This window comes from Pteropus alecto, unplaced genomic scaffold (genome assembly GCF_000325575.1).
Source record: "Pteropus alecto unplaced genomic scaffold, ASM32557v1 scaffold121, whole genome shotgun sequence".
Lineage (NCBI taxonomy): Eukaryota > Metazoa > Chordata > Mammalia > Chiroptera > Pteropodidae > Pteropus > Pteropus alecto.
Window position 1 is genome coordinate 8,757,963 of NW_006434369.1, and position 7,643 is coordinate 8,765,605.

General features: G+C 34.2%; 1 protein-coding gene and 1 pseudogene across 2 annotated transcripts in view; both read right to left on the reverse strand.

The window, feature by feature from the left end:
• Positions 1 to 7,643, reverse strand: part of PHACTR1 (phosphatase and actin regulator 1) — a 489,864-nt gene that overhangs the window by 436,606 nt on the left and 45,615 nt on the right. The gene's annotated exons all lie outside the window — the stretch shown is intronic.
• Positions 6,731 to 6,849, reverse strand: LOC112477704 (annotated as a pseudogene).

Here is a 7,643-nt window from a genome sequence, read left to right on the forward strand (position 1 = left end):
CATAAACACACACACACACACACACACACACACACACACACACACACACACACACAAACTCACTCTCCAACTCAGAGACCTAGCCTTCCCCACTCCACTGCCCCCATAATTAGTAATCAGCAACTCTTGAGGCAGCAGAAGACAGTAGCCTGGACCTGACTGACAGTCACAAGGTCTGGACCTCTGGAAGGCTAAAGATAAAACCTTGACCTAATTTATGTTTCAGTTCTTGAACTCTAAGGTGGAATAACCCCCTGGCTACTTTCTCATAAAACCAGACAGAAGAATGTCAGAGCAGACCTCAGAACTGTTCTCAAGGCCAGAAGAAATGATTTATTACCTCACCTTGACCAATCAGCTCCACGACTCCAAACCCACTAATCCATGGTGTCTTGTAATTTTGCCCTATATAATTTGTAACCTACAGTCCATCAGAGAATCAGGTCTTAAGCATTAGCTCCCTGTCTCTGGATTAGCCAGTTCAATATTAAACGATTTTTCTTTCTGTACTGCAATCTCCTGCTCCTGCATTTCTTTGGGCCAGTGCACACAGGCAGACATACTCAAAGCATTGGGATCCTGGTAACAGGAACACAAGTGGACTTTTCAAGGATTTGCACATTGAGAAATAACCTGTAAATAGCATTTAAATGTTCAGCGACTAATATTTAAGATAAGTCTTACATAATTTTCCATGATGTATTCCTATTTGAAATGCTCTAGCTATATAAAGAGAACACTTCATTTAAACTAAGAGCAAGGGTGGGGAGGGGAATCCTTGTATCGCTGGTGAAAAACAATGACATAGAACATGGTAAAAATATTTCTTTTTAGTCCCAGTCATATAATAAATTAGTGGTTCTGATCACCAGTTCCATTATGGGGAAAGGAGTTCCCCTATACCAACTAGCACTGCTAGGACACAGGTGAGTATCCTACAATTCAACTGTGATACTACCATTTAATTGTGATACTATTTACCCAGAGACAGCATCAGATTTTAAAGGTTAAGGGCTCAGTCCTTCAAAACTGTCCCCTTCCCCAACTTTAGACATCAATCCAAGCCCCAGGTTGTCACCTGTACTTCTAATCAACTCTCTATAAACCAGAGGTTCCCATGACTCCCTTCTTGGGTTTGATTAATTTACTAGAGCTGCTCACAGAACTCAGAGTAACATTTTACTTACTGGTATTCTGGTTTATTATAAAAAGGTATGATAAAAATAAAAAAATAAAAAAAAACAGAAGGAAATCAGACGGAAGAGATGCACAGAGCAAGTTATATGAAAAGAGTCGTGGAGCTTCCAAGCTCTCTTCAAAATTTCCACTCTCCCCAAATCTTTACCTGTTCACCAATCTGGAAGCTCTTGGAACCCTATCCTTTTGAGTTTTTTTAGAGGCTTTATTACAGAGGCATGCCTGATTAAATCACCAGTTGTTAAATGATTCAATCTCCAGTCTCTCTCCCCTCCCAGGAGGTTGGACTGAAAGTTTCAAATCTCTAATCACGTGGTTAGTATTTCTGGTAACCAGTCCCCATCCTTAGGTTACCTATGGCTTTCCAAAAATCATCTCATTAATATAACAAAAGATATCTTTATGGCTCTTATTGCAGGAAATTCCAAGAGTTTTAGGAGCTGAGAGCCAGGAACCATGGATGAAGACCAAATATATATATTTCGTTCATCTGAATGACCTAATATATATATTTTATAAATCCACGGATGAAGACCAAATATATATGAGAAATATATTTCGGTCATCTGAATGACCTAATATATATATTTTATAAATCACAATATCGCATATATCAGGGAAGTAGCTTTTTCAATTAATAAATATAATAAAGAAGGTTTTGGTGGATTTAAAATTAGGGTTTGCCTACTTGGTCAATTATGTCAAATGGAAAAATATGAGACGAATGGAATGAAATTAAGTGAAATGAATGAAAATGGAACTCATGGGTAGATGATGTTCTTATTTAAGATTAAGATTTATTTAAGATCTTAAATAAAAAGGAATAATTTCCAGAGAGAAACTGCATAGACTATCTCCTAATGCATTTGCTTTAGTTAACTGAAGTAAATATGACATTACAAAAAGGTTTGACTTAGCTAATGAGTCAATATGAGAGTCAGGATTTCTTTCTCTGGAAAATGAAATAGAGGAGAGGAAACTTCCTTCCTTAATTTTTTAATATACTGGATCTGCCATGCACAATTGTGCAGGTTGGCATAGCATGAAGGCACAAAGCCAGGGCTGAAATCCTGGCTGCCCTTGTGGCTAAGACATGAGCACCAGCTTGGAGCAGTGGCTGCTAGGAAGGGCACCCTTTTCTAATTTGCATAAAAGAACAATGCGGGTTAGTAGTGAAACTGCAATGTATTATATAGAAAATAAAACCGTGCATTTAAATAATTTATAATATAACTCTGAATTTCAAGTCTTTGTGCTATTATTATAGACTACTCTTTCATATTAGTTCAGGTTTAGAACAAATTTTACTATCTTCTAGAACACTAGTTTCAAATTGGTGTCCATGGTCATTGGGCGTGGGGATGGGGGAGTGCTTGGACATATTTTTAATAATTTGCAAATTCTTTATAGGAATGGATTTGATTTGATGATTTTTATTCAAATGACAATATATAAAAATTGATATAACTTTTTTTGCAACAGCAGCAAGTCATACTAATGAGAACTATTAGGGTGAACTTAATAAGTAAATAATTTATTTGTACCAAGTAAATCCACAAAAAAAAAAATCTTTACTGTGTTCTACCAGAAAACTATCACCTGGAACTTGAAATATATAGGCATGCTAAAATCAAAAGCCCTGTTGCCATAGCAGTCGATACTATTTTCATATTTCGAGTGGTAATTTAATTTCAGCCAAACAACATGTTTTGCCACATTAAATTAGTTTTGTTAATTTGATTTTAATTGATTCTGTAGCCTGTATTTGATTGTTAATTTGTTTTGATTTTATGGTTGTATAAGGGCTCTGAGTGTAAGGAATTTATAAACAGGTTTGCATATGTACAGGTTTAACATGTTTATTATGTTGCAAATATGCATTACAAAAATAATTTGTCAGTTCCAGGGGTCCAGTAATTTTTTCTCTTTTAAAAGGATCCATATATTACTCAAGATTGAGAAATCCCCTTATACCTTCTATACCACACTCAGGCCTTTTTGAACTGCTGTTCTTATAAGAAGTCGTCCCATTCATTTATATATACCACTTATTAACTGTAATAGGAATAAATTTCAAACACGTTCATGCTATTATTCTTCAGATGTATAGTATTTTCAAATACTATTATATATTGAATGAAGAAAAAATGTTTCAGTATGACTCAATTCTTCATCGTTTCCACCAATCAATAGATAATAAACACAAATGTTACGTGCACACAATGCACATCTTTATGGGGGGGGGCTATTTGAAAATTTCTAACCTTATAAATAATTGTTTTAACTAAAAAATGAATGACAATTACTACTCTGGGTACCTATTGACTATTTTGTGGAAAACATATGTGCCATAACTTATGTTCTATGTATTAAAAATGATATTTTATAACAGTCTATATATCCTGTAAAGGACTCTACCTAGTTTTCTTCCATTTCTAAGGAATCTAAGAATCTTCATTATTCTTCTATAGTCTAATATCTTATTTTCTCAATCTGTGAATAAACAAGAAGAGGAAAGTAAAGACCAATCTGATTAGATAACTAGTCCTTAAGATATCCTATGTTCTTAAGTCAGGGAAAATAGTATGAATTAGTCAATGAAAATAAAAACATACTTTAAAATAATACATCCATTTTGTTTAAATAATCTCATTTAATAGTGGGGTGGGATTTCACTCAGAATATGTGAAACTCCAAATTGGAAAATAGAACAAGCTGCCCAATGACAAACACTAACGGTTTTTAAAACTGAGTGGAAACCTTTGCAGTATGAGTGTGCAGACTGCTAGGACCACTACAAGTGTCAGCTGGTGGATGTGAACAAACACCTGGCTTACCAGAGGATGCTGAAAGTACTGATTCAGTCTTTATGGAGTAAGCTTTTCCAGTAGAAGTGGAAAGATTGTTTTCTTATTTTGGACTTACTTAAATTTGCAAATGGTAATGAAGAGTGTGTTAAGACAACAGAAAAAATTCTCACTTTTTCTTCAATCTATAAGTAAACAGGAAAAAGAAAATAAAGACAGTTTGGCTATATAACCAATACTTTTTTCTGTTGACATGAATGTGTGTAGTTAAAAGAAAAAAAATAAACATTTATAGACAAAAGATATAGGAAAAAACCTTATATTTATTTGGTTAAAGTCTTGCATATGCATTTTAAAGAGACATGGTCTTAAGTTAGTTTTTTTTTTCAAACATCACTTGAATGTTCAGACTAAGATGATCTTTACAACTGTAAGATCCATTAGAACAGGAAATATGACTATAATGTTCCCCATTGCCTTTCTATCTCCTAGCATGATGCCTGGCACAAAGTGAGCATTTAATAGATAATTGTTGAATAAAGTAATTATTTTTAACTATTTGGTTTTAATTGATTTTAACATAAATAACTAATTAATGGTTTCCTGTTCCCATGAGTATATGAAAATGGTTGAGAATCTCTTGTTTTTAATCAGGGGTAGGTAAGCCTGGTAGTACAGTATGTTCCAGTCAAAACTATTGGCAGGGGAGACTCCTAGACTCTAAATTTTTCAAATACCAGACTTTAAAAAAATTTGCTAGAGTTAGAGCAAAGAGCCACCTGCTTCTGGATTCTCATATGCACAAACTGCATTTCATCTCATTTTGTGTCTCACATGAATTTGTATATTTTCTCTACCACAATGAATTTAAAAAACACATATTAAATTTTATTTTGGTTTTCCATTTAGCAATCAAAAATAAATGAAGTGTCCCAGGATTAACTTTTACTATCATAATACAAACTTAAAATGTGAATGACGCTGTGCGGTCACATTAGACCGCATGATTAATGAGTTGAATGAATGGAAATTGATTTACGTCCTTATATTATATTTACTACATTACTCCTTAACTATGTGGCAACAGATGGTCAAATCCAACTTCCTCTAAATAAGTATTTAAAAAATTAAGATATTTATTTTAACTTTTTAAAATAGGAGGTATCATTTCACTAGGCGTGTTTTTTGGGAGTAGAACATTGATTTATTATAGGGTTACAAATACTAGGAAACTCATTATTTGAAAACTTGAATATGATGTAATATAATGTGCAAGTCCCTGGGTAATTAAAGTGTTGAAAAGATTAAGAGGCTAGATTAGTCCTGGAGAGAGAAAACAGTGAGATCCCTGAACACTTCCCTTGCTCATCTCTTTAATGGGTTACTCTGGCTGGTGAGGCCAGGAGGCTCTTGGCTGGTGCCATCATCAGTTAAGCATTTCCTAAGTGGAAAGTTCCCTTGGAAAGATAACAGAAAGTTATGGGTCCTTCAGCTGTAGACGCACTCTAAAAGTGACTCAGAAACTTCTTAGAAATATCTTCCGTTACTTTACTTGGAAATGATTTTGCTTTTGGGGGAACTAAGCTGGATCTGATGCCAAGCCCTGTACCTCTTTCTTAAAGCTTCTACTGAAAAGTGCCAAGTGTAATAGTTCTGTGTCTGTGGGTGTGATATTGTATTTAAAAATCTTACAGATACCTAAAGGCTCAAAGAATTATTGGTTTGAACATATTCAAATCTTTGAGAAGTGTCAGGGAAATACATACATGCCTCTGGGTCTCAAGGAGTTTACCTTGCATTTGAGAAGATACGAACTGAGGAAACTTTGTAAATTATGGGGGGGGGGTGGTTATACAGACATTAATCATGAATATTATGTACAAAAATAGCTAATAATACCAAAAATGTGTAAATATAAAATACAGAGTATTTCAATACAAAACATGTATCTGTCTCATCAGAAGAAACACTATTGCCACACACTTTAAATTTTATTGACTCTCTCACCTTCCAATTGAATGCCTTTCTTTTCATCCATCACTACTTTCTCTGGTCCTTACCTACCACCACTCTTTAATTTCCCAGGGTGAAAATATTAAGCAAAAATTCTAAGAGAAAAATGGTTTTCGTGCTTAGAATGCATTTTCTAGACTACCTTAATCAATGAACTAATTGATACAAAATGAGTGACAAGTGTATTCTAGCCTAGAAATGGAAAGAAGGAGAAATGAACTCACTAAACAAAAAAATATTTCTCACTACTGGAATGTGACAAAATTAGATGTTTTAGTTGAAGTTTGATATTTTTAAGCATTATATGAGAAGTATGAGAAGTAAATATTCTGGTAAAGTGAAATGTCCATGTGGTTTTAAAGATATTTTTTAAAATGTCAAGTTGATGCCTGAAGCAAATATTCACAGCTCAGATATTATAAGATCTGTGAAATCTGAGGTTTTATATTAAAATTGATACATGATTTTAACTGACAGCCTTCTGGTTCTATTGCACAGGGCTAGTTTGAAATATGTTTTTCAAGTATCTGATTTAAAACAAGGTAATAGAATTAATAAAATCACATTTCCTGTCCCTGTAGGAAAGTGACAAATTGTGTAAGTCTGAAAAACACACTAGTGAATCAGATTAGGCTAGATGGTACAAGTTATAATAACTGGAAGTTATTTGGGGAAAATAAAACCATTTGTCACAGCATTTTTTTTTTTTTACACACCTGCAGAACCTGGTCTCCCCAGGTGGTTTCCCAACCAAGTACTAACCAGGCCCGACCCTGCTTAGCTTTCAAGATCAGACGGGAATGGGCTTGTTCAGGGTAGCATGACCCTAGACAGCATTCTTAAAACAATGAGCTAATGTGGAAGATGTACATCTCATGTACACCCACAGTGTAACTCCCAGACATGGAACTTCACTTGTTGCACGCTGTTGAGAAACCTTGGCATGAAATGGAATTTAGCTGAGATAACCAGTCTTTTTATTTTGAGATCTAAACATCTTTTAATGTCAACTCCCTTTTCATTTCAGAAAAATGCAAACAGAATACACTGCACACTAATGACTACTTTCAAACTTCTGTGAAAGGGAGGCTTCTGATATGCGTTCAATCAGTTCATCAAATTGTTCTATTATTTTCATTATTTTAAAGGGCATATTTTCCTATTTAAAGGTCTCTTTTTTTATCATGCCCATATGGTATCTTTATATAAAAGTGTGGAAATCCTACTGGATTTGGTACAACTTTAAATTAAAAATGAGAGTTGAAAATAGAGTCCATTTGCTATGATCTGTAATCAGTTCTAAAACTTTTTTGTGCTTAATACATTCTAGCACAGATTAAACATGGACTATTGTGTTGGAGGGGGTGCGCTTTACCCACTATACCCCAACATATGCCTTTCTATTTAACAGCCATGGTAGGGTGGTACTTTTGATCAACAAGTTGTTGCCCAAAAAGAGTTAATTTAATGCTTAAGCCTAATTAGTACGTTTGCTTAGTATTTGAGAATAATGAGACCCAACTCCAAGTACCACTTATCCTACCAAAAAAAAAGTTGAAAAGACAACAGAAGGAAAACATATGATTCAAGCACGGTGGTGAAGAAAATGTTATTTAAAAGATGAAT